At 31.4% G+C, this 25,591-nt stretch overlaps 1 protein-coding gene across 1 annotated transcript in view; it reads left to right on the forward strand.

Annotated features, from left to right (window-relative positions):
• The first annotated feature begins 663 nt into the window (after positions 1 to 663).
• The window catches only part of LOC115880955 (serine/arginine repetitive matrix protein 1), a 179,692-nt gene continuing 154,764 nt past the window's right edge, over positions 664 to 25,591 (forward strand). Inside the window, exon 1 of the mRNA XM_030898297.1 lies at positions 664 to 939. The gene's annotated coding sequence lies outside the window, so the exon portion shown is untranslated. The remainder of the gene's footprint in view (positions 940 to 25,591) is intronic.

Here is a 25,591-nt window from a genome sequence, read left to right on the forward strand (position 1 = left end):
AACTGCTTGACGATTAAAGCTAATTTTTGGCAAACGGTTCGATAAGGAATGGTTTCTCGAATCTCAAATTCCAAGGTGAAAACGTCCCTCAAATATTACAATATTTATTATTTAAAAACGGTTAGTCTTTCTGGGAAACGCTTGGACACGCATTGGGTAATGGATTAACCACGATTCTGCTTAAACTGCTTTGACGTAAGTTTATTTTTGGTAAACTGATTTTTCGAAAGTCGAATTCCAACGAGATGAAACTACCCCTCAAATATTACCAAGTTATATAATAATATCGCCATATTGTTTTTTCTCATGCTGACATTAAATGTGACAAAATTTTATCCAGTTTGTATGTTAATGGGAAATTCTTGCTTTGCTTATCATCACCATTACAAATTTCAAATGATTAATTCGACGCGAACGAAGTCGCGGGTACATGCTAGCCGTATATAAAAAATATATAAAAAAAAAAAAAAAAATTATTATCAAAAAATGAGCACAAATTTAGATTCAAAAACCGACCCGATCGATAGTAGATATCACTGTTTTCGTTTCCAAAAAATCAGCCTCCATCCCGAACAGGTACCACCCACATGACAATGGTTCGGTTTAGTGTGTGTGTACCCAGAGAGCAAGGTGATCCGTAGGCAGCGAAGGTGAAGTTATTCTACGTCGATCCACGGCAGATTGTTGTTAACATTCGGGTACTGTCGCTTCGAGTGGTACTCGCCGGAGCTGAATCGAAACAGATCGATAAGGTATCGCGTTGAATCGAAGCACACGTGCGCGGGCTCTGGTACCACTTTCGTGAATGAACACACGGTGATAATCGGGCTTGGAATCAGTGGATTAGTTGGATTTTTGGATATTGTCAGTGTTTTGGATGTTATTCTTTGAGAAGTTTATCGAAAGTTGTGTTTGTTTGTGGTTCTCACAGCATCTTTAGTAAGTGTGTTTTATTTATGCTCATTGTTTATCATTATATATTATCTACTTTTTCTATATATATTTAATTTTCTCTCTTACGCTAAATGATATATAAAAATCATGAACTATACAATAAAGATAAAATATATAATAAAATACCGAGGTATACAAAATACAGAGATATTATTCAGAGATCTTATAAATTTTATATTTACTTTTTGTGAATTGACATGATGTCATGTCAATAGAGAATGGTTATTTTTAGTAAGTAGGTTTAAAAGTTTTATCTTTTTTTCAATAGATAAAGAAAAATCATGAAATATACAGAGTGGTCCAAATTGTATTCCGGAAACTGGCACAGCATATTCTGCAGAATAAGTAAAAAAGTTCGTATAAATGTATGTCCTGAATTGTTTAGTTTCAGAGATATTAGGGTGTAGAAATTTCATTTAAAAAAAAATTTTTTCCAAATAATTTTGAAGTAACGTCAATATTTGGATGAAAATTTGTGTCTAGAGTTTTTGACATGAGAAATTGGATTTGATATCAATAAGGACTCCTACTGGTAAATCTACCTGTGACCTTACTCTCTCAGACTTTTTACGTCAAAAAATATCTTAGGTAAAAAAATCGCTACGAGCAACATCAAGATATTTAGAATGAAATAGTCAATACATGTCATTATTACTTATGAAAATAAACACGTTGAGTTGATAGTAATTTCAATTGAAATAATAAATTTGGGGAAATTTTTATTTTTTATTAATCATACATTTCTTCTGCAAAATATGATGATAAAACAAATTTCTATTGAACTTTTTGGCACAAAAACTTTCAAATTTATGATGTCAGTCTAATAACTGCTTAGTCAACATGTTTAATTTATGTCATTATTTATTGGTGGTATGATACTGGATTGTGATTTCGAAACCAATACTCGTAGCGATTTTTTTAGAGAGATTTTTATGTAAAAAACGTCGTAAATGTGTATTTTTTACTCAGTAGTTTTATACAAATAAAGACAAAAAGTTATTACTCTTCAAACCAATAGTTAAAAATATGTGGTGGCGTCTCTACTAGTAGGAGTCATATTGACATTAAAATCAAATTTCTCATGTCAAAACTCCCAGAGACCAATTATTTTCATCCAAATGTTGACGTTACGGCAGAAATTATTTGGAAAAAATCGAAATAAAAATGAAACTTCTACACCCTGTATCTCCGAAACTAAGCATTTTAGGACATATATTTATACGAACTTTTTTACTTATTTTTATCTGCAGAATCTGCTGCCGAATACAGTTCGGACCACCCTGTATAATACAGTAATAACACAGAATACAGAGATACTATTCAGAGAATTTATGAATTATTAATTAACTAGAATTAACACCTGATGTCGTCATACCAAGAGCGAATTATAAAAAAAAACAAGTTTATAATATACTGCATTTGTTAAAATTAAGATCAATTTTGAAAACAATAAAATGTTTGCTATAGGGACCAATAATAAATGTATTAAATACTATTTAAATATTTTCTTTTAAATATTTAAACAAAATAAATTAAAATATTGTTATATACAGGCTGAGTCTTAAATAAGTCCTTATATTTTCAGGGCTAGTAGGTCCTCGATAAAAGAAACATATTTTCTTAATTGTTTTTGAAATAAGTTCAAAATAACCGACTTATTTTCCTTTTGAAAAATTAAAAAAAATTTTTGCTCATATTTTGAGAACCCTTGGATGCTTCCTAGGTTTTCTTTTTTTTTTGTAAATTTATTCTAATAGCTATGTTGCCACATTATTAAGATTATTATGTTTTTTTAACTAAAAATTAAAAAAAAATCTTTTTTTTTTGTAAAATACCAAATTTTTAGAGCAGCCTTAAAAATATTTGCACTTATTTAATATTCAACACGTATAATATGAATTTATGTTAAATAAAATAAAGTAAAATCGGTAGGTATCTAGTTGTATGAACTAGATACTGATATACTCTGTTTTTTTTCTCAGGTAAGATTTCGACAGACGATGACAGAAGAAAAGCAGATGACGTCCCATACCAATCTATTTATTTTACTAAAAAAAGTTTCTAATAATTTTTAAGTTATCTATGGATGGGTTTAAATATAAATCCGTCATGCGTCGTGTCTTGTTGTTTTTAACCAGTTTTATTGGTTTATTTAAAAATGACAGATCGTATTTCAATTTTATTGGTTTTGACGGAACGATGAACGATAAACGGACGCCGATGCGTATGAACTCGCCTTTAGATTTTTGTCATTTTGGACGCTTGTCAAAGTCTTGCTAAATTATAGGTTATAATTTTGTGTCAACTTTTGTTAAATACCCTGCGTTTTGGAAGATGATGCATTTGATTGGTATTATTACGTGTGTTTTGTGTCTTTGAAGTCACAAGTGGAGGAAAAATGGAGTGAAAATTAACTGTAGACCAGAGCACAGTTTGTTAATACTCGCTGCCCAGGCAGAAAGTCTTATACACCCCATCGTTAAAGCTTGTATACCATCTCGTCGTAGATAAGTGCATCTTGTATATGTAGAAGGATCAAACTAAACACATACTAAAAAACTGGAGTAGCTGTAAATATCGACATCACACGATAGGTAAATAATGGATTTTAGTGTACTGCAGAAAAATAATGTCAAGAGGTACTGGTTTGAAAAAAATTAAGATTAAAGTTACTCAATCAACCCTCAAAGTATAAAATTTGGTAGGTGTTATTATTAATAAAATAGTTTGTTTTATTTACCTATGTTGTTTTATTTATTCCTGTGGAATATTACAAATTTGTATTTGTACATAAGTTATATTGATAAATATAATCATAAATGCGGGTAGTTTCATAAGTTTTTGAAAGTAAAAAATAGTTCTTTTATATTTTTGGTATGTAGTGTCTTTTTTTTCTGTATGTAGTTTGTTTTGTATTAACACATTCTGTTTTATTAAATAAAATAACTGATTACATTTTTTCAGTTTTATACAGTTTTTTTCACAATATTTTGAAGTAATCACTTGTCATCTTGTCAATCAAATTTTAAATATTTCCTGCTATGCGTTCCAGTTGTACCAACTTATTTCGTTGTAAAATAAAATAAACTACTTTGAAATTAAAATGACAGACACATCTATCACTGTCAAGGATCTTCTCGTTGGACAGACTATAGTCAATAATACAACCTTAATTTTACAACTATTTTAACAAAATAATGGATATTATATAACAAGAAAATATTCTTCATGGCTATCGCATCGTGCTCTCAAGGAAGAAGAAAATCTTATAATTTCCAATTTGCTTATTACTTAAAATAACAAACGCTTGAATAACCAAATGTCATTCCTCAATCGATAATATTAATGAACGTACTGAAGCCGTTGGCAAATGTCAAGTGTATATGTCGTAATGATGACACTTTTATATTTACATAGAAGAAAACGTTGTATAAGATTTTCTATGAAAGAAAAATATAAAAAATAAATATTTAAATATTACATACTCCGTATATCAAATACAGGGTCCGGCAATAGTGCGTCGGGCATCTGTAGCCTGTAGCTCCTAGAATAAAAAAAACTAGAGAATTTTAAAGTATGTTTGTTCTGGGATGTATTTGTGGAAAATATTTTAACTTCTATAGGATGGTTCAAAAAAGTGTTAATAGTAGATCTGGATGATTTCATAAACAAACACCCTGTCTATTATTAAAGTGGCTTCCTTTCAGACCACACTTTACATAATCCTAAGATATGAGTAAATATATTTCTGATAGTTTCAGAGACATCAATAAATAATAAGTAATATATATTTTTCATCCGTTCTTAAAAAAATATTAAAAATACAAGAACTATCCTGAAATCAAAATTATGTCAGGTATTTACTTTAGATGGTCTGTATTTACTTGCTGTAAATATGGTAATCGCAAATCGTACAGAATGTTCAAAATTCTATACCAAACTTTCTAAAAATATAAAAATACTTTTTCTTCTCGTTTTTTTAGTGGAACACCCTGTATATTATTTTTCTCAGATGGAGAATTAGGAAATGAACATTTTCTGTATTCTATTGAGTATTTCCAAATTTTTAATGGTTTCTTCGCAGATATATTTACGGTTTTATATTTTATATGACATATTTTCCACAGTAAATTTTTACCATTGAGAGAGCTTTATATGAAATAATACTGCGTATATCAAGTGAAAGCACTAAAAATTTTAAAAATACTTTAAATACAAAAAATGTTGATTTTTTCATTCTCCATCTAATAAAAAAATAATATACAGGGCGTATATTCTAGGTTACCGGAAATTTTGAGTTTGTCAAAAATGGTATAATAACTGTTAGAACTAAAATAAATCTCTTTCAAATTTTGCTATCTGTCCAATGAACCCCATTATCTCAATGAATCCCTCAAAAATATCAGTCTTTAGATTAGATTAGAGTATTTAGATTAGATTCAATTTATTAAATTAGATTGTTAATGGCCATCATCATTGACTAATACAAAGAATAGCACATTGGTATATGTGTTCTGACGTGTATCCTTCAGATTGACAAAATCTGCAAATGGCTTTGTTGATTAATCTCATCAGCTTTAGATGCTTATTAAGCATAAAATTCCCTGTTAATAGACTCTCTATAGACTCTATGTGTCTTTGGTTATATTAGATCTGCCTAAACACCTTTTTTGGAATATGTTTTACTATGAACTTTGTCACCTGTCTCTGCCCTGGTAAATTACTCCACTCTGTTCTAGAGGTTTGTTGGCCTCTTGTTATTTTGTGACCATATTCTTGTAACTACTTTTGCAGTGCTACTTTTGCACTTACTTGTTTCTGTAGCCCTATTCCTAGAATATTGTAGTAGATAAAAAACTAGTAAATTCATTTAATTTATAAGACCAAACAAGCTATTTTATATGCTGCACTGATAAACAGTTAATGAGCAATTTATTGACGAAAGCTCTCCTTAAAGAACAAACAAAACATAATTAAACAGATTAATACGGATATGATTCAGAATAATAAACAATATGGGTTTCTCTAGATAACGTCACATCAAGCGACACTTCCACCTTTATTTTATTACATTACTACTTTGTAAGGAATAGTGGAGAACAGTGGAGTAGTGTTATGATACTACGTATATATTCTAATATCTGAAATGGAGATAATATAGCTCAGCTAAATATAATGCTATAGTAAAATGAGTAACTAACTGTGAAAAATAAGAAGGTCCAACCCTGAGATGCAACATTTTATCGTGAACGCCTACTTGCGCGGTTTGAAATTTTGATGCAAATCCGGCAATAGAAGAAATCTGTCAATCCAAATTTGATTTTTCGTTAAGCTGTTTTACACTCTAAAATCCAGACCAAGTTTTTGCGATGACTTGATCGATATACTTAATCTCCTCTATGGTCGCCACGCCACTGAATCTGTAGCAATAAAAGAAAAATAAAATTATGGCTCTGAAATACCTAGTAATTTGTGTAACTCTAGTCGAATCATTAGAGTTTGTGTGTTTATTTTCTTTTATTATTCTATTCACAATAATTATTATCTAAAAACGAAAATGAAACCTAGCACACGTGAGAAGATTAAAGCGAATTTCCTTCTTTTTGTGTAAATATTTTTTCTTCTGTTATTAATTGCATATGTCAAATTGGATAAGAATAATGATTATTTTTTTTCTTCTTCTAAACGTCATGTAAAACGTTGCTTTAGCTTTTTGTCAATGGAAATATTTAAGGTGTTATTAAAATTAAACACCTTAAATAAAACGTTGACATTTAATATTTTAATATATTCTTCAATTACTCCAAGAACAAATTGTTCATCAAAATTGCGCTTATACCATCGTTCATCATCACCATTGTAGCACTTACACCATCGTTCAACGTCACGTCATATATTATTGTCAAACTCTCTCAGTCACTTGCCAACCAGATGAAAGATATTGGTGACGTCATTAAGGGCATTTCGTAAATTACGGCGTACTGTTTAATTTGCGAAGTTTGAAACTTTCGTCATTATTTTCGGCGCCATATTGGTTTTCACGTCATTATTACTTGACTTGGTCCATGAGTTGTTTATATCTCTCGGTTGTAACCAACAATAACAATTTAATAAAATATTAAACAATGACAAATTTATTGTAGCCTACCCGCAGTGCATACAATGAATAAATACGTCCTCTATTAATATGTTCATGGATCTTATAAGCAGGAATTCCAGGGGACAAACGAATATTGTGACATTGTGACTTGTTTTGCTGCTTTTTGTTCTTCTTTATCTTTCACGATTTCTCTGGAACTTATTCTTTGAACAGTCGAGTATGAAATTCCTAAAGCCTCCGATGCTCTCTATAAAACAGGTGAATATTTTCGATTTTAGTTACAAAATATTAATTCGGTAGTTGTCCAATTACATCGTAAACAGCCGACACAGGTAAAAGGTTTTTTCCACCATCTTTTACGAGTTTCAGCCACTCGATAATTTTTAATATGAGCCGTTGTTCTTTATCACTAAAACGGGACGGCATTTTAAACACAAATTAAATCACAAATAACTAAATAAACACAGAAAATCCCACACAAAATTTACGGAAACTATCGGAGTCGTTAAAATTTAACGACAACGTTGACAGTCGGCGATATTCTTTTGTTCGATTTCGGCGGGTAATACAATAAATATGATGTTTGCCTTTTTCTATTCATGCACATTAGACAAGGAAGTACGATTCTTTATACGTAATGAAGGTGATCCGTATACAAATGAAAAAATAATCATATGATGTAAGAAATATAATGGACTTACGTTTCTGACACAAAATTTCCATTTCATGTGATAAACATGGATAAGAGAGAGAATGACAATATGTGACGAAAGACTCAAACTTCGCAAATTGAACAGTATATTCTTTTTGGTAATTGTCACTGTCATTTGATTTGGTGGTTATAATTTTATTGACGGACATCAATCAATGTCAAAATTCACTTTTATTTTTGCTGTAAAGAAAAATTCAATTTTCAACAATTCAAACAAGAGCTCAATGCTAAGCTTTATAAATTATTTTTCTCGAGTTAAAGATACTGGTAGAACACTCTTGCTCGTAGCTGCCGTATATAAAGTAAGTACAATGCGAATATAGCGTGTTGTTGACGCTGTACAAATAGGAATTTCAACCAGAGTCAATTTCGTCCAAAGGATTGGAATTAAAGGGATCGTAACTGATGAAGAGTTCAAGAAAAAAAAAAGAGTTAACGACAGAGCTTAAAGAAAAATTTTGAATGTAAATCAGCTAATATAAATAAATTACTTTGATGTAGTAGTAGTAGTACCAGCTAGCTACAGTTGGATATCTTTGGAATGAATACTCCTTCAAAACATAAATAATTATATAAAATAAATAATAGGTAGAAATTGTTTAATCTTAATATTTTTATGTAGGTTTTAGTTATAACAAGACTTTTAAATAATTGATAATTGCAATTCACAGAACACAGTTCATTTACTTTTTTAGTACCTGCGATCGACGTATTCTTAGCACAAATGGTTTTCATTTAATATTCTATACAGCAATTGAACATCATGTTAAAGGAATTCAGAATGTGATTACGCTTCGAACAGAATAGAAGCTTGTTTAACGATTCCTGGAATTCAGCCGGTATGATACTTTTCAGAAATAGTAGCAATGACTATATTAAGGTTTATAGTTCTTGTAAATGTGTTTCATATATTTTATGATGTGTGTTAAAATTTATATAAATAATGTCTATATGATCTTAACAAGTGCATATATTCCAAACACACGTGCTTTGATTAAGGCTTGATTAAGGTTTGCAGAGCTTCAGCATTTGCCCTAAAATAGCGAGCAATTTGTTACAAAACCATATAAATTATATATCACTGTAATCACAAAACTTCAATCTACACACACCGGAAAAATCTAGAGATATAATTTTATTAAAGTTAAAAATAGTTGTTTTGGATAAACAACCACATATTTTTAGGCCGATTCTTTCGACTTCGATTGAAACGAAGTAGTCACACTAGTTATTTCTAAATTTGGGATATTTGCAGAAGTGTTTGTGCATTTTTTGTCAATGTATGTGCACCTAGCATCATCAATTGTTCGAATTTAACCTGTACTGGCTATGCTTTTATGATAACTGGCCAGAATTCATTCAAATAACTCTGTTTAGTATTAAACGACATTACGGAGCGTAGACATCTTAACAGAGACGAAATGCTAAGGGCCATGGGTATGTTCGAAACTGGAATGCGCCAAATCGACGTAGCTAGAGCATTAAATACAACGCAAAGTGTAATATCGCGATTAAGTGCATGCTACCGTGAAAGTGGTGATGTTGCTGAAAGGCACACAGGGCGAGATCGCATTACTACCCCTCAGCAAGATAATTTTTTACAATTAAATGATCGACGCCGACGGACTCTTACAGCAGCAGAGCTTAGTTTAATTCTCCAGGAAACACATAATGTAACCGTTAGTCCTGACACTGTTCGCAATAGATTAAGAGAGATCAATTTAAGAAGCAGACGCCCCTGGAAAGCTCAACTCTTAACAAGAGGAAATCGCGAGGTACGATATTTGTAGGCTCAAGATCATGTTCAGTGGTCGAATGAAACAATGTTCTTTTCACGGATGAGTCATGCTTTGGAATTCATCCGATTCGAGAAGGCTTAGGGTATGGAGAGAACCGGGAAATCTTATTCGGGTTGGATCATGTTCAGGAAGTGCACCCTTATCAAGGTGGAACAGATATGGTCTGGGGAGGAGTTCAGTTAGGCCGAAAACTGATCTCGTTTTTCTTGAAAGGTTTCTAACAGGAATCACATATCGTGATTTAATTCTTGAGCCTGTCGCGTTACCATATGCCAATGATTTTGGGAGAAACTTCATTGTCATGCATGACAATGCACGGCCTCATGCAGCCAGAGTGGTAAGTGAGATTATCAATGCTCATCAATTAAACATCTTACCCTGGCCGGCACAATCTCCTGACCTCAACTCTATCGAGCACGTATGGAACGCGGTCCAAAGAAGAATTTTGAGAATGGGTATGCCTCGTGAAACTCGTAGGGATCTGGTTCGGGCCGTGAATGCAGCGTGGCAGGCTGTACCTCAAGAAGAGATCCACAACCTGATCAGGAGCATGGAGAGACGATGTAGGGCTGTGAGTGTATGTGTGTATTTTTTTGAGTTCAATAAAAATCATGGTAAATTTGAAAATTTCGGTAAATTTCGCATTTTTATTTCCAATAAGTTCTGTAAACTATTTGTTTATTTTAATTTTATTGTATCAGAAATGCAAAAAATAAAATTACTGACGATGGCTGGATAAAATTGTAATATCCCTAGACTTTTCCGGTGTGTGTATTTCCGTATAGTAGCGGAATTTTAAATTATGTTTTTATTTTCGAGAAAATTTAGTCCAAACATAAGGAAAATTTTGCTGATGTTTGACCATCAAAATCTTAGAAATAATAAAGTTGTCTAAAAATGTGCTACAATACGGATATAGTATAATTCTTTATCTTTAATTTCCTTCTTCATTTGTGTAAAAATACCTAGCCAGTTTTACATAAAACGTTAAATGCCCAACGCTTGTTTTGCTACTTTTTCGGACTAGTAAAATTGACTCTTAATAAAAACCTGAAATGTTAAACATTTTTTGTAGACCAGGCAAATTTCTTTTACTAGTAAAAAGCCATTGACAAGCTGTTGGGTGTTCACAAAAAATTACTTTTTATTTTCTAAATTTTCTTCCAGTGAAAAAAAATCCAGATTTTTTTTACGGATGTGAATTTCTTATTTAAAAGATGTTTGCTGAATATTACTATTTATATTTCTTTTAACCGATGGCTTGCTTCTTTCAAATCACCTCACTATTTTATGAAACGCGTTCAATTTAAAATGTAAACATTTTATTGGGCTTTTGCCCTTGCACTGCACCTCATCTTTTTACTTTCAGCGATTCCGCAAAGGAGTTGGTACTGCTCGATTGGTACTTGCATAAATCGCGCGATTTTCATTCCGGCAGATTGGTACCGATTAGGAAAGGTAGTTGTATCGATATTTTAACAAATCGATATGGTAGTACAACGATATAAGATGGGCTACATGCGCTGCAAGACTGCCCAGCCATGTGGTCAGCCAACCACAAAGTCCGTCCGGGATCATGTTGCAATTCTTTGTATTTATAATATTCGAAATTGTCGAATGTAATAATCATTTGACACTACTTGATGCACCGCTTTGTATTGAAGAAAATTATACTAAAATAGTTATTTGTGTAACTAGTGCAGAAAGGACGTATTTGTTGCACGACGCATGAGTTTTGCAATGTTGCAATCATGCTGAGTGCAACAAATATGCGTTTTGGTACATGTTGCACACAACATTTTTTTCTACGATCGAATTGAAATTTTATTTAAATGTTTATTAAAAAGTTTTTACAGTAATTCACAGAATAATATTACCACTAACAATGACACTTATTTTTTTTTAATATTTTTTTTGAGTTCATTTTAATTTTAATGTCGCAGTTTGAAAAGTTTACTAAGGTAATTGATGGACAAACTTCATTTCCAGTAGTCTTTTGAATGTTATTATCATTTCTGCCCGTGGAGGTCTCGAGTTCTTGTTCTTCCTTTAAAACTCATATTTCCGAATGTTGCTGCGTGGTGTCCACTACTGGTACTTGATTTATCAATCAGGATTTGACAAATTTTTACAAATGTTTATTAAAAAGTTTTTACAGTAATTCACAGAATAATATTACCCCTAACAATGACCTTATTTTTTAATATTTTTTTTGAGTTCATTTTAATTTTTGATGTCAGTTTGAAAAGTTTACTAAGGTAATTGATGTACAAACTTCATTTCCAGTAGTATTTTGAATGTTATTATCATTTCTGCTCGTGGAGGTCTCGAGTTCTTGTTCTTCCTTTAAAACTATTTTACGGAATGTTGCTGCGTGGTGTCCACTACTGGTACTTGATTTATCAATCAGGATTTGACAAATTTTTACAAAAATTTACAATTTTTTTCTCTTTAGTTAAAGTCGTCATTAATAATGTCAAGATGTTTTTTGCGCTAGTGCAAAAATTATTTATTTATATTAGATTGGACTAAAAGCTTTATTGTTTATATCCTGTTCAAGAAATTACCCAACTTTTGAACACCCTGCAATGATTTTTAAAAAATTCAAAATATGTAAAAACAAATAAATTATGCTTGTCCAAGCGTTTTCCGAAGGACTAACCGTTTTTAAATAACAAATATTGTAATATTTGAGGGCGTTTTCACCATCTCTGGAATTTGAAATTCGAGAAACCCCTCCTTATCGAACCTCTACACCCCACAGTAGGCAAACGGATTGCCAAAAATCAGCTTTTAAACGTCGTTTAAGCAGAATCGTAAGATTACGTATTCAATGGTCATATTTTTATGAAACACCTCTATATAAATTTATAAAAAAAACCTTTTAAAATATTTAAACAACAAAATTAAATACATGTGTTTAAGAGTTTTTCCGAAAACTTCACCGGTTTTTAAATAAAAAATATTTTAATATTTGAGGGATAGTTTCACCCCTAGAATTCGAGTTTCTGAAAATTTCTTCTTATCGAACCTCTACACCCTAAAGTCAACTGTTTTCCAAAAAATCAGCTTTTACGTCAAGCGCATTAAGCAGGATCGTGATTAATCAATGACCAGATTTTTCAAAACACCCTGTATATTTTTAAAAAATTCTAAATATGTAAAAAAAAACAAAATAAAATATACGTGTTTGCTGTTTTTTCGGAAACTTGACTGTTTATTAAATAAAAAATATTGTAATATTTGAGTGGTGGTTTCACCCTCTTGAACTGGAATTTTGAATAATCCCTTCTTATCAAACCTCTACACCCTAGAATCAACCTGTATGCCAAAATTGAGCTTCTTACGTTGAGTGGTTTGAGAGGATCGTGATTAATCAGTATGTCAGTCACTTAAGGATATATATTAGTACAGATTTTGATAGATATAAGGCAATTTTACAAGTTGCTATAGAAAAAAATTGATTTAATTTGTGTTTGGTATTCTGACAGATGTTCGTTAGTTAATGTTTTCTCACACATATCCCTTCTTTTCTTATCTGAAACGCCTCATATGCATTGAATTATGAGTTGTATATATAGGGTATTGTCTTGATTGTCATAGTGACTGTTATCTGTCACTCTAATTTAAAATTGGGTTGAATTTTCTGATGCTTTTAGGACGTCCGTCGTCGCGTCCTCTGCCCAAATCGTCCCATCTCTCGTTGGAAGACAGTATGTAGTCTATAATATAATATTTAACATATTATCGATATATTTATTCTATTCGCCGTCCCTAGTAATGATAGATGTAATATTGCGGCGATCGCGTAAATGTATTTATACCTCATTAAAGCGCAACAAAGTATCCAACGTGGTCGGTAAAATTTTATTCCTCTATCAGATTTATCGATATTATTGAGTCTTATTCGTAATGGCGAAATATAGTCGTGAACTGCTGAGCTTAAATCCCGTAATGATGTTTATGAGTATTTTTATGCAGAAAAATATATATTGTTAACTAGTCATAAAAAAAAATAGAAATCAGTTCAAGATCCCTACACTTTTTATTAGTTACAGAGCAGCCTTACAGATGCTGAACAAATTAGGGAAAGGAAATAAAGTCTTCCTACTCTGGATAATAGCGCTCCAAAGGATAGAAGATAATGTTGTCTCAATAAAAAACCGTCTCAGGTACTGGCTTTTGTCAAAGCAATGTAATTTAGTAGAAACAATCAAAATTAAATCGTATACACCAATACATACCAGCTGTATGAAATAATTTGTCAACAAGTCATACCTATATTTCTCAAAAATTCAGAATGATTCATATTTATGTAGAAACACGTTGTTAAACGTCAACTTTTATACAAACCAATCCTAGTTTCTTATAAGAATGTATAATGCTTTAAATATTATTTGAATATAATTTTTATTTTCTTTGACTATAGTTTAAAAATAAACACTGCTTTGCTGCATTTAAAAAAAATACCTTTTTTTTTTTTTTTTTTTTTTTTTATTTTTTAGAAAACCAAATGAAGAAAACACATTCTGGTAATCCCGTGCTTAAGTCACAATTAATACGAGCGCGTACTTGGATCGCCATATAGAGTGAAACGAATGTATAAAAGATACGACCTTAGACTTGCGATTTATCCTTAAATTATCTGTTAAAGGGTATGCAAGGCAAGATCTTACTGAAAAGGAATGAGTTATTGCCGTTGTTTTGTACATAAATTTGTAAAAGGAGACTCTACAGACGACGTTATTTATTGTATTTTAATTAATGCATAACTTTCATGTTTATTCATTAAAAGTATTTCGAATTTGTAATAAAATACGTACAATATTAATTTTACTTCGAAAATGTTTTACTAAAAATTGAAAAAAACAAGGTTTTTTCGTTTTCTCATTTAATAAAAACGTGGCAACCTAGCATTTTTCTGGATACATCCGGTTTTGATATGTTTGGTACCTTCGTAGAGTATCGAAAGTTTTGTCTACTAATTTATTGTATTTGTTAAGAAAAAAATTATATTCGTGATCTGTTAAAACTAAGAGGCCCTTGTTAATAAGCAAAAATCATTCCTAAACTGAAAAAACGTCGAAAATTTGTGTTAATAAAACACACCGTTTGCCTGCAATTTCCTTTTTCGTAGACAATGTATTGTTTTCCTGTGATTTTTTTCTTTTTAATCGAAAAACAGAAAGTAGAAATTATATACGGTTCTTGTTTACTCTACTTGTTTAAATAAATATATTATTTTTTTTTTTTTTTTGAATGGAAACACCCTTTTCATAGGAGATAGACGAAAACTATCGGCTAATATCGGTGTCTGGAACTCAATTTTCATCAAAAAACATGATGGTGAAAACCGCATCAATATCTGTTGTCGCTCAGCGGGGTGTTTTTCAAACTGTGTATTTTTAACAAATCGCTGTAATTTTTTTTTATGTTTTAATTGTTTTTGTACTTAAAAAAAATCCCTAAGTTTATTTGTTTAAGTACTTTTAAATTAATAATTTAAGAGTTATCAACAGAAAAATTGATTTTTGTTTGGGATTGGTTCTCTATTTTAATTAACTGAAAAGAATTTACCTGTAAATATAGCACACTTGGATATTTTGTGTTATAATCCTCTTCGAAATACAGAATTTTTAAAAGTTCGCAACTTTTAATTAGTAGGCTTTGGACCCCTTATTGATGATATACCTCTAATGGAACTCGAAAACATATTTTTCCAGCAAGACGACGCACCGCCTATTCAAGAATATTTGAATAGCTAACCAAGTTCCTAGCCGTTGGCCGTCGAGGCCGCCTGACTTGGTGCCCATGGATCTAATCCTATTGATATATTTGCGAAAGAATAAAGGTTCCTTATTCTTCCGTATAATCTGGACAAAAATTAGAAATACTTAGCAGTTATGAGAGGGTATCTTTCAATCCCACTGAGTTAATGAATTTCGCAGAAATGTTCAAAACCTGCCCCGTCTGTCCATAACAGAACATCTGTCGATATGTTGAACACCTATAGCAAAATTTCATGTCTTGGTTTGCTATTTATTTTTATTGTTATTAGATATAGTTTAAATGTGTTGATGTTGGTTAAATATATTTTTAAATTGTTATAAAATTCTGCATCTCTCATAGCAAATATTATTTCGTTTTAATTGATGCTCACAGTTAGAATTTTTTGCATCACAGCCGATGCCGTTCAAAAGCCTACTTATTTTAAAGCGGGCGAATTTTTATATACTCTATATCTCGAATAGAAATCGAGCAAAATATTAAGTATGTTATATTTTTGAAAGGTATTTTAAATTATTTTCAACAAATTAAATATATACAGGGTGTCCTATATAAAAATCAAATTTTTTGTTGATAATTCTAAAATATTAATTTTAGAAAAAATTATACTTAAACCATTAAATTCTAAATAAAAAGGTGCTTTGGAAATGTTTTCATAAAAATACAAAATTTTCCACAGCAAAAGAGTTACAGCGATTTGTTAAAAATGCATATTTTTGAAAAACACCCCGTAACTCCGAAACTGTAACAGATATCGATATGCGGTTTTCGCCATCATGTTTTTGACAAAAATTGAGCTCCAGATACCGATATTAGTTTTTGTCTATCTCCTACAGAAAAGGGTGTTTCCATTTAAAAGCGTCGAATTTGACCCACCCTGTACAGTAGTTTTTCGGTGTTTGAATAGAAACATAAGGATACTTATTTATGGCATAGTTTTTTTTAGAAAAAATAAGAATCCTTTCTATAGAAAGAGAAATATCAAGTTATTGGGCAACATATGTCCAAATTCGCCAATACAGAATACCGAAATGAAGATTTCAATCAGATCTCTTTGGAGAGATCAACGTTCATATAAGACGCAAACCTTTAAAAGAAAAACCAGTCGTTTCATTTTAATTTACATAATCCCAGTAAAGATGTTGCGAAAAATGAACCCAATTCTTTCTGATAAAAACGATATAAAATTGCTTGTTAATCTGTGTTATATAAGTTAATTAAAAGATTTTATTAGGTATAAAATACTTTAAACTAAATATTAACTTAATGTCTATAGAGATAAAAAATATGTATCAATTAAATTTTATTGCAGTTAAATAATTGTTAAATAATATTGATACACTCAACAGTTTTGTATTAAATTAAAAACTATCGATAATGTAAAACTAGTTCTCAGTCTTTTTATTATGCTATTAAAGAAATATGTTGCAAAAAGTCTAGATAGATTACGTACATATTAATTTTTAAATGGATAAATATAGTAATGATAATAAAATTGTAATTCTTCCCATTATGTTTTGCTGTAATTGTTAATTTTGATTAATATATTTTTTTTATTTTATGCTTCAAATGATATAACAATTAAATGTGTTACTAATGTTTACATTCATTTAAATTTTAGTACCTACATATATACCGGGTGCGTCTCAAAAGTGGCTTACCCCTAGAACTTTTTTATTTTTTCAAATAAAAAAAACGAGCTTTGGTATGTTAGTATGTGAGATAAATTAGGATTGATTGCCGTATCCATTTGTTTTTGATCACTTCTTCTTTCACCGGAAATGACTACAACTTTTGATTTTTAAATGGCTCCCTCGGTTTTTTTTTACTTTATTCGATATTTTAAAATTCAATCTAGACTGCCATGGGTATGTTAAAAACACTAATTCTTAATGAAGGAGCCTTGGAAAAATATATTTCATCGTCTAATGGTTTTAGTATATTGTCCTGGCCAGTTAGAAAATTCTTAAAACGTATTTTTAATCATATCTCAATTTTTTCAAATAGAACGAGGGTGGCTCATTAGCATATTTAGAAAAAGCATTTTTTTACAAATAATTTGATGCACACACTTGTTATTTCGAGTCAAATTCTCGTTACGAACCGCAAGTTATAATTTCAAGGAAACCATATGCGAAAATGTCAAAAGTTGACATATGATATATCAAAGAATATACCTAGCTAGAAAAAGAATGGACTCTGCCATACTGAAAAATGGTCCTACATAAGTGGCGCCATCTATTGAGTAGGGCTTGTTTTAAATGGATCGAAGCGCGGGCTTTTCAAATGAGCGTATTTATTGAATTTTACTCTAAAATATAATTACATTTGATTATTAAATCTTATTTTTTACACAAATTCAACAATACTAATAACAAGTATCGTTGTGATGTGTAAAAAATAAGATTTAACAGTATAATTTACACAATTATTAAATAAAATTAAAGCCAAACATGTGTAAATATTTAAAGTTTTTATTTATAAATCAAATATTTAAACGTCGTTTATTATAATAAAACAAGACCAACGTAATACGCCCAAAGTTTTGTAAATGGAGTAAATATAAATAGGTACTTAAATGATGGCAAAAATAAAAGACTTACATTATATTTTTAGGGCCACAAACAAAAGGAATTGTCTAATTAAAACACATATAACAAATTATAGTTTGTAAAACGTTATGATAAAATCATTTTTTGATAATATAATGATTGGCGCTAGGACAACGACAATATTTTTTGAGAATTTGACAATAGTATGACAATGGCCGTTGGAAACTATGGAAACTACAAAAAAATCTGATTTAACGCCATCTGGCAATAACTAGTAGCAACTTCTGAACCTAAAAATTAATTGCACTGCCACCTAGCGCCTGAGGCTGGAACTATTTTATTTGAAATTTCCGTGGAAACGGTGGAACCGCTTTTGCTATTTTACTTTTCCGCCCCTGTGATATATCATTATCATTATATTCAGAGTGTTATTTTCTATCGAATACAGTAAAATATATACCGAAGGTGCCATTTAAAAATCAAAAGTTGTAGTCATTTTCGGTGAAACTAGAAGTGACCGAAAACAATTGAATACGTCAATCAATCCTAATTAATGTCATATACTAACATACCAAATCTCGTTTTTTTAACTGAAAAAATAAAATAGTTATAGGGGTGAGCCACTTTTGGGACGCACACGGTATACTTACAAAAAATTATCACTATTTTTGTTACATATGTAGGTAAATGTCTTCAACAAAATAATTTGGATTATTTTCTTTTAATATCCAACTAATATAATAAAACAAGACCAAAAATCTTTAGACCAAAATGACTTTAGACCAAAAGGATCATATTAATTTTTGGTTTTCTTTAATAATCATGTGAAATTGTTATACATAAGCATACAACATTATACAGAGTAAGTCTTAAATATGTGCAAATATTGGTAGTATATTTCGATGCTAGAGGATCTTTAGAAACACGCGTGTGAACAATTTTGAAAAAATGAAATTTTTGTATTTTCCGAAAAAAAAGTTGGATATTTTTTTAAATTTTTTCAACTTATTTATTCACACATATCAGACTCACCGTGACTCAACTTCTCTAAAAACAAAATATTATAATATATTCTAATACATTGTAACTGTTAAAAATCTTATTTATTCTGCAACGACTTTGCCTTATACCGTTGCCTTGGCCCCCAAAAACCATCACACACCATCAATATTCTGTTTGCCCATCTAATCAATTACATCGGACATCGGTATACACGAAACCCGTCAATACGTAGGTTAAAAATCTCGATTGTCTCTTATTCTAAACGTACACATACGCTCAGATATACGAGATCTGTGCTGTGCAAAACGGTATTTTTAGAAATGACTTCATTGGCTGTTTACATAAACCCAACCAGACCGATTGCTGTAAAAAGAAATGTTAAAAGCCGAACCTATCCAAGTTTACAGCTGTATAATTCGGTTTTATTAATGTAATAAAATTTCTTAAATGTACAGTATGTCCAAGAATATTGTATTACATACGACTATTATTGATATTTGCGTACGACATTTTTCTAAAAAAGGCCATAAGAACATCCTTCAAAATGAAAATACACTTAGATTCATTTTAACCCACACTAAACCAACAAACACTGGACATTCATTATTCATCATCATTATTTAGCTTATTTCGCCCACTGCTAAACAAAAGCCTCCCTCAACTCTAGCCATTTCTTTCTATTTTGTGCCATTTGAATCCAGTTTCCAGCCACTCTCTTAATATCATCTGTCCATCGACTAGGAGGTCGTCCTCTGCCTTCGTGTTTCCATTCCACAAGTATCTTTGTCCACCGTTCATCTGTCATCCTAGCCACATGTTCTGCCTAATTCCATTTAAGATGTAACATAGCTAAACCACATTCCTTACTCCTGTTCGATTTCGTAAATATTTAATTTCTATTTATTTTTTGTCTTTCGAAAAGGATAATTTTAAACCTAATTGGACATAAAAGTGACATTATTTAGTTGGAAAGAATTTCATCACGCATCATAAAGCTTCCATCGCAATTCCCTCCATCATTATTTATTTGGTAAGGTGGCGTGTCACGCTGCACAAACTTTATTGAATTAAAATGACCACCGTGCCCGCTAGACCGTGTCCTTAACCTAGTACACGGAAAGAAGAAAAAAAAAGCACGACAAGTACACTGCGATTTTCAATAATAGTACTATAATTAACGGTTATCACGTTCGCGTGAATTATGTAATTTTTTATTTGGTTTGTTATGAATTATTCTTGTTTACTAGTTATAATTTAGTTCAAGAACGATTAGAGATTTAATGATGTTGATAGAGCTGAAGCTATTAATATTTAAGGAAAATCTGAGCAATGTAGTAAAAATTTTCAAATCAATTACTTATACAGGGTCGCTGTTATGTATGAAACGGTCGATTATTAGGAAAAATATAAGAGGTACCGCAAAAAATTAAATACAAAAATTATAGGATTTTTAAATATCTATTAGCGAGTAATAAATTTAAGTATACAGAGTCGTTCATAAACTCGTGGCACATAAAAGTTTCTTTTTTTTAAATAGAACCCCCTGTATATTACTGCATATTTCACTTCTCCCTTAAAACTGTTTTTTGGCAAACGGCTTGACTGTGGGGTGTAGAGGTTCGATAAGGAGAGGTTTCTCGAATCTCAAATTCCAAGAGGGTGAAAACGCCCCTCAAATGTTACAATATTTGTTATTTAAAAAACGGTTAGTCTTTCGGGAAAACGCTTGGACACGCATAATCTATTTTGTTTTTTCTTACATATTTTGAAATTTTTTAAAAAATCATACAGGGTGTTCCAAAAAGTTGGGTAATTGATTATCCACGATTCTGCTTAAACTGCTTGACGTAAAAAGCTTATTTTTGGCAAACGGATTTTTCCAAAGTCAAATTCCAACGAGATGAAACTACCCCTCAAATGTTACCAAGTTATATAATAATATCGCCATATTGTTTTTTCTCATACTGACATAAATGAGAGAGAGTTTGTATGTTAATGGAAATTCTTGCTTTGCTTTATCATCACCATTACAAATGATTAATTCGACGCGAACGAAGTCGCGGGTACACGCTAGTTTTACATATAAAATGACAGCGACCTTTATTTCATAGCCATCGCTGATGCCGTTTTTTCAATAATATTGTATCCCCTATTAAAAAACACGATAATTTGGAATTTCTAATCATCTATTCGAATTCATATTGACACAGTTATGTAAAACAATATTTTATATATTTATGACACATTTTGTGCAACAATTTTATTTAAATACTTGTTTGTAACATCACCAACTGTTGTTTTATTACAAATACATACATATTTAAATCAACTTGTTGCCTTCAAGCTTTTTTTCCTGCATACAATGTCCTTAACCTAGTGCTCGGAGCTGACTAATTTTAAATTGATTTCTGAAAAACTAATTATATTTTATTTAAAAATTAATCTTAACGTCTAATTTTGTCCGACGCTGGCGTGACATCGCCAAGAAGTTAATTGCGTTCCTCGGTTTTTATTACATCTGTTATTTTTTCTCTCATTTTAAGTAAATTTAATATCTTAATTGATGATAAATCTGTAGAAAATTGGTCTTGAGTTAAAAAAGAAAAACAAATATTTGCCAAGGTCTTTTCTTTGGAAGATGTTGGAGGTTTTAATAAAATTATATAAAAAAATGCGTTAAAATATTTTTAATAGCCAATTTTTGAAATATGGGTTTATTTATTAATTTATCTTATTTATTTTGAAATTATGAATAATCAAAAATCATGGAATATCGTATTTTAATTATTAAAAAACACTTTTTTATGTTTAATCAAGTAGTTTTTGAATAATTAATTGTTACATAAATTTAGTTTATCGAATTGAAAGATTACCATAAAATTTTTATGCTAAATTTGACTTTTTTAACAAATTTAAATTAACAAAATGTTCTTTTTTTAACCGAACATAGTTTATAGCCTTATAGTTTTTGTTTTGAAACACCCTGTATATTTTATGCAAGCTAATGATAGCTTTCTTCTTCTTCTTCTTTTAGAAGGCGTATCGCCTGTTTAGTTCCGGTTTCCTCCTCGTCTAAGCAACTTGCGAGGTTGACTGCCAACTGTCTTGCCAACGTTTAGGTGATCGTCCAGTAGGTCTTCTGCCATGGGGTACGTTGTTGCGAATTATTATGGCCATTCTGTCGGGGCCCATTCTATTGACATGCTGGTTCCATTCGCTTCTTCTCTGCCTTATCCATCTGACAACGTCGTGTGTTTTGCACTTTTCTCTTATGTCTACATTTCTTTGTCTGTCCCTCAATGTGTATCCAGTTATCATTCTTAAGGTCTTCATTTCAGTAGTTCGTAGGATTCTCTTTGTTACTGATGTTTCAGCTCTGGTTTCCGCACCATATGTCATCACTGGTCGTATGCAGGCTTTGTATATTCTTGACTTACATTCTGTACTCAAATGTTTGTTTTTCCATATGGGATATTTAAGATGTCCTGATATTGCGGCAGCTTTATTGGCTTGTTTCCTTACTTCTTCTTCCAGGAATCCTGAGCTTGTAATTTTGCATCCGAGGTATTCGAACGACATTATCTGATCAATGGTTTTGTTTTTTATTACCAATTTGCACCGGAGAGGCTCCTTTGTAATGGTCATGCATTTGGTCTTATTTGTGGAAATTTGCATGTTAAGTTTTTCTGCCTGTCTGTTAAAAGCTTTTAGCATTCTTTGGAGGTCGTCCTCTGACTCTGCAATAAGTACTGCGTCATCGGCATAGCATAATATGTTTACTTTATGCATTCCCATTCGATATCCTAATCCAGTATACTTGACGGTTTTTATTACTTGATCCATGATTGTGTTGAATAACAGAGGGCTGAGACTGTCGCTTTGGCGAATACCAGTTGTAGTTCGAAGATGCTGCGTTAAGGTAAAGTTTGTTTTATTTGGGTTGTTGTGTTTGTGTTTAAGTCCTTGATAAGTTCTGTGAGTTCTTTCGAGACATTACTGCTTTCCAAGGTGGTGATGATGTCTTTTAGTTGGACTCTATAAAAGGCCTTTGTTAAATCTATAAAACACAGATAGGCTGGAGAGTTATATTCTAAGGATTTTTCAACTAGTTGCCTGAGTATGAATAATGCATCGGTAGTTGATCTGTTTCTTCGGAATCCTTGTTGTTCCTCGCTTATTGGCACTATTGAGGAGATTTTGTCCGCAATGATCTTAGAAGTTTTAGCGAGGTGCTCGGTAATGTTATTCCTCTATAGTTTGTTAAGTTCCTCTAAGTTGGGTCTGTTTTATCTCCCTTTTTAAAAATGGGTATTGTTATACTTTGTTTCCATTCTTCTGGTATTTTCTTATGTTATAATATAATGTTAAACAGTTTTGTGTATTCCTCTATGATAGCCGTGACTGCGTTTTTTATTAGCTCGTTTGGTATTTTATCTTGATTTGGAGATTTTCTATTGATTTTCTATTGATGATAGCTTTAAGTACTACAATTCATACAGGATTTGACTGTATATAACTGTATAATCCTTTAGATTAATTTTGATTCATGTAATAAAGATGGAATCGTTGAAATCTGCAATGCTGATTTTATGAGTCACGATTAAATTTTACAGCTAAAGCTGTAATATAATGTTAAAAATTATTTTTTCATCCCATTAATTTAACTTGACCAATATAGTTAACGGCTTGTACTGATACTATATCAGTATCACAACTCTTAATTGTTTATAGAATTATTTTTAATTAAAATTATTAAAAAGTTCATTTTTTTGGTTAATTTACTGTCTGGAATACACCGACATTTATATATAAAGTCATTTGTTTTTATTGCCAAAAAAAAGAAAAAGAAAATAATAAAACTAGATGAGACATTTCATCACAAAAATATAGTTACTTCACATCTAATTATCATACAAATCCACTATTTCAAACAGTATCTTAAAATCTTGCTTCTGTTATTTTTTATAACACCGTCAAAAATAAGTACCAAACCATGGTACTGTTTTGCAAAAACTTCTTTTTATAAAAACACATATAGACAGTGGTGGAACATTCTCACGAGACAAAAGTATATATATATATATATATATATATATATATATCAATATGATTCAAAAAAAGATTAAATATATAAAATAATGATTGGAATTTGCTCTACTGAAATAGAAAACTGCAAAAATAGAAATAGTTTTATGAAAAATGACATTGGATTAGACAAAAATATATTTGGTACTCCAAAAGCCCATTTCTGTAGCTTCGGTGACTTGAGGGATTTTTCTTTCAAATGCCATACTTCATTACCATAACCAACGATGTTTTTAAATATGCTGTTGTAAATTTTTGTTTGTTTTGTTTTGATACTGCCTTATCCTAATAGAATTATGTTGAGTTGTCTAATTGCTTGTCCACCCTGGTTGTTTCTGTTCTTAGTTTTTTCATCAAGGCTACTATCGTTAGTATGTGTGCACGCCAAGTTATTTATATTTTTTTGCAGTATTTTGTCTTCTGCTGTTGTTGTTCTAGGATTAAGTTCTGTTGCTCTCCGTCGATACACATATATTCAGTTTCCTTAAGGTTTACTTCCAATCCCCACTTGTCAGATCTTCCAGAGGACAGTCCTTATTTCTCACACGTTTTTGTTGAAAATCAGGGGCTTCGAACACCCTCAAAGAGAAAATTCCACTTCTCCAACTCCCAGTGGATGACATACCAAGAATTTACAACTTTTAGAAACACCTCACTGTGGTATCTATTGAGTAATAAAAAGGATTGGAAGGAAGAAACATTTGCTCAGCATGTAAAAGACCATACCATAACTTGGTACACTGATGCTTCCAAAACCAACGCAGGGACAGGGGTAGGGGTATTTAGGCCAAATACTAAATACTCCGAATTAATGGGCACCTATCCCAGCATTGTTCAGGCAAAAATCTACGCTATCGAAAGATGCGTACAATTTATCTTAGACAGGAACTATCGAAAACAGGAAATAGCCATCTTATCCGATAGTCAATTGAGTACGACGACCATTCGTGCCATGAACTTTGGTGCGGCTGATGTCGAGGATGGAGAGCTGGCCTCTGTGGAGCCGTCTCAGATACTGGCTTTTGTTAAAGCCTTGAGACTGTATTATGAGTTATAACTCGTCATAACTCTAGAAAGGGGAACACACAATAGATCTGTAGGATCGCGGTGATTAGGAGATTAACTCCCCTCCTAAACATTCTACATTCATCAAGTCGTTTAGTGGTATCCCCATCTGTTCTCACTTCCTTTTCCACGTTTTCAATGTTTCTGAATCCCTTTGATACTGTTTGTCCTCTTGATATTTGGCTAGTGCTGTTTTTATAACGGTCCTGGACAGCCTTAATTAATGTTATGCACATATTTTTGTGTCCTCATATAGCCGTTCCACTCTGCGCCACTGATATAGACACCGAATTGAATCTCTCAACTAAAGGCATCACCGTTTCTCATCACCAGAGGTCGCCGTTGTCAGAGGACACCATCAAATTTATACCCGTTTTCGTGAGATGCGCCCGATAAAAATAAGAGACGCGAACTTATATTGTCCTACGTGATTTGTAAGCTAATCTTCCTATATTTGTTCAAGGAATTCTTTTTATGTTATAAGGCTGAACCAAGGCCGCTGTGAATAAACAAGGCAGGACTGAGAGGAAATCGT

The sequence above is a fragment of the Sitophilus oryzae genome, unplaced genomic scaffold (assembly GCF_002938485.1).
Source record: "Sitophilus oryzae breed Bouriz unplaced genomic scaffold, Soryzae_2.0 scaffold_1667_pilon_pilon, whole genome shotgun sequence".
NCBI lineage: Eukaryota > Metazoa > Arthropoda > Insecta > Coleoptera > Curculionidae > Sitophilus > Sitophilus oryzae.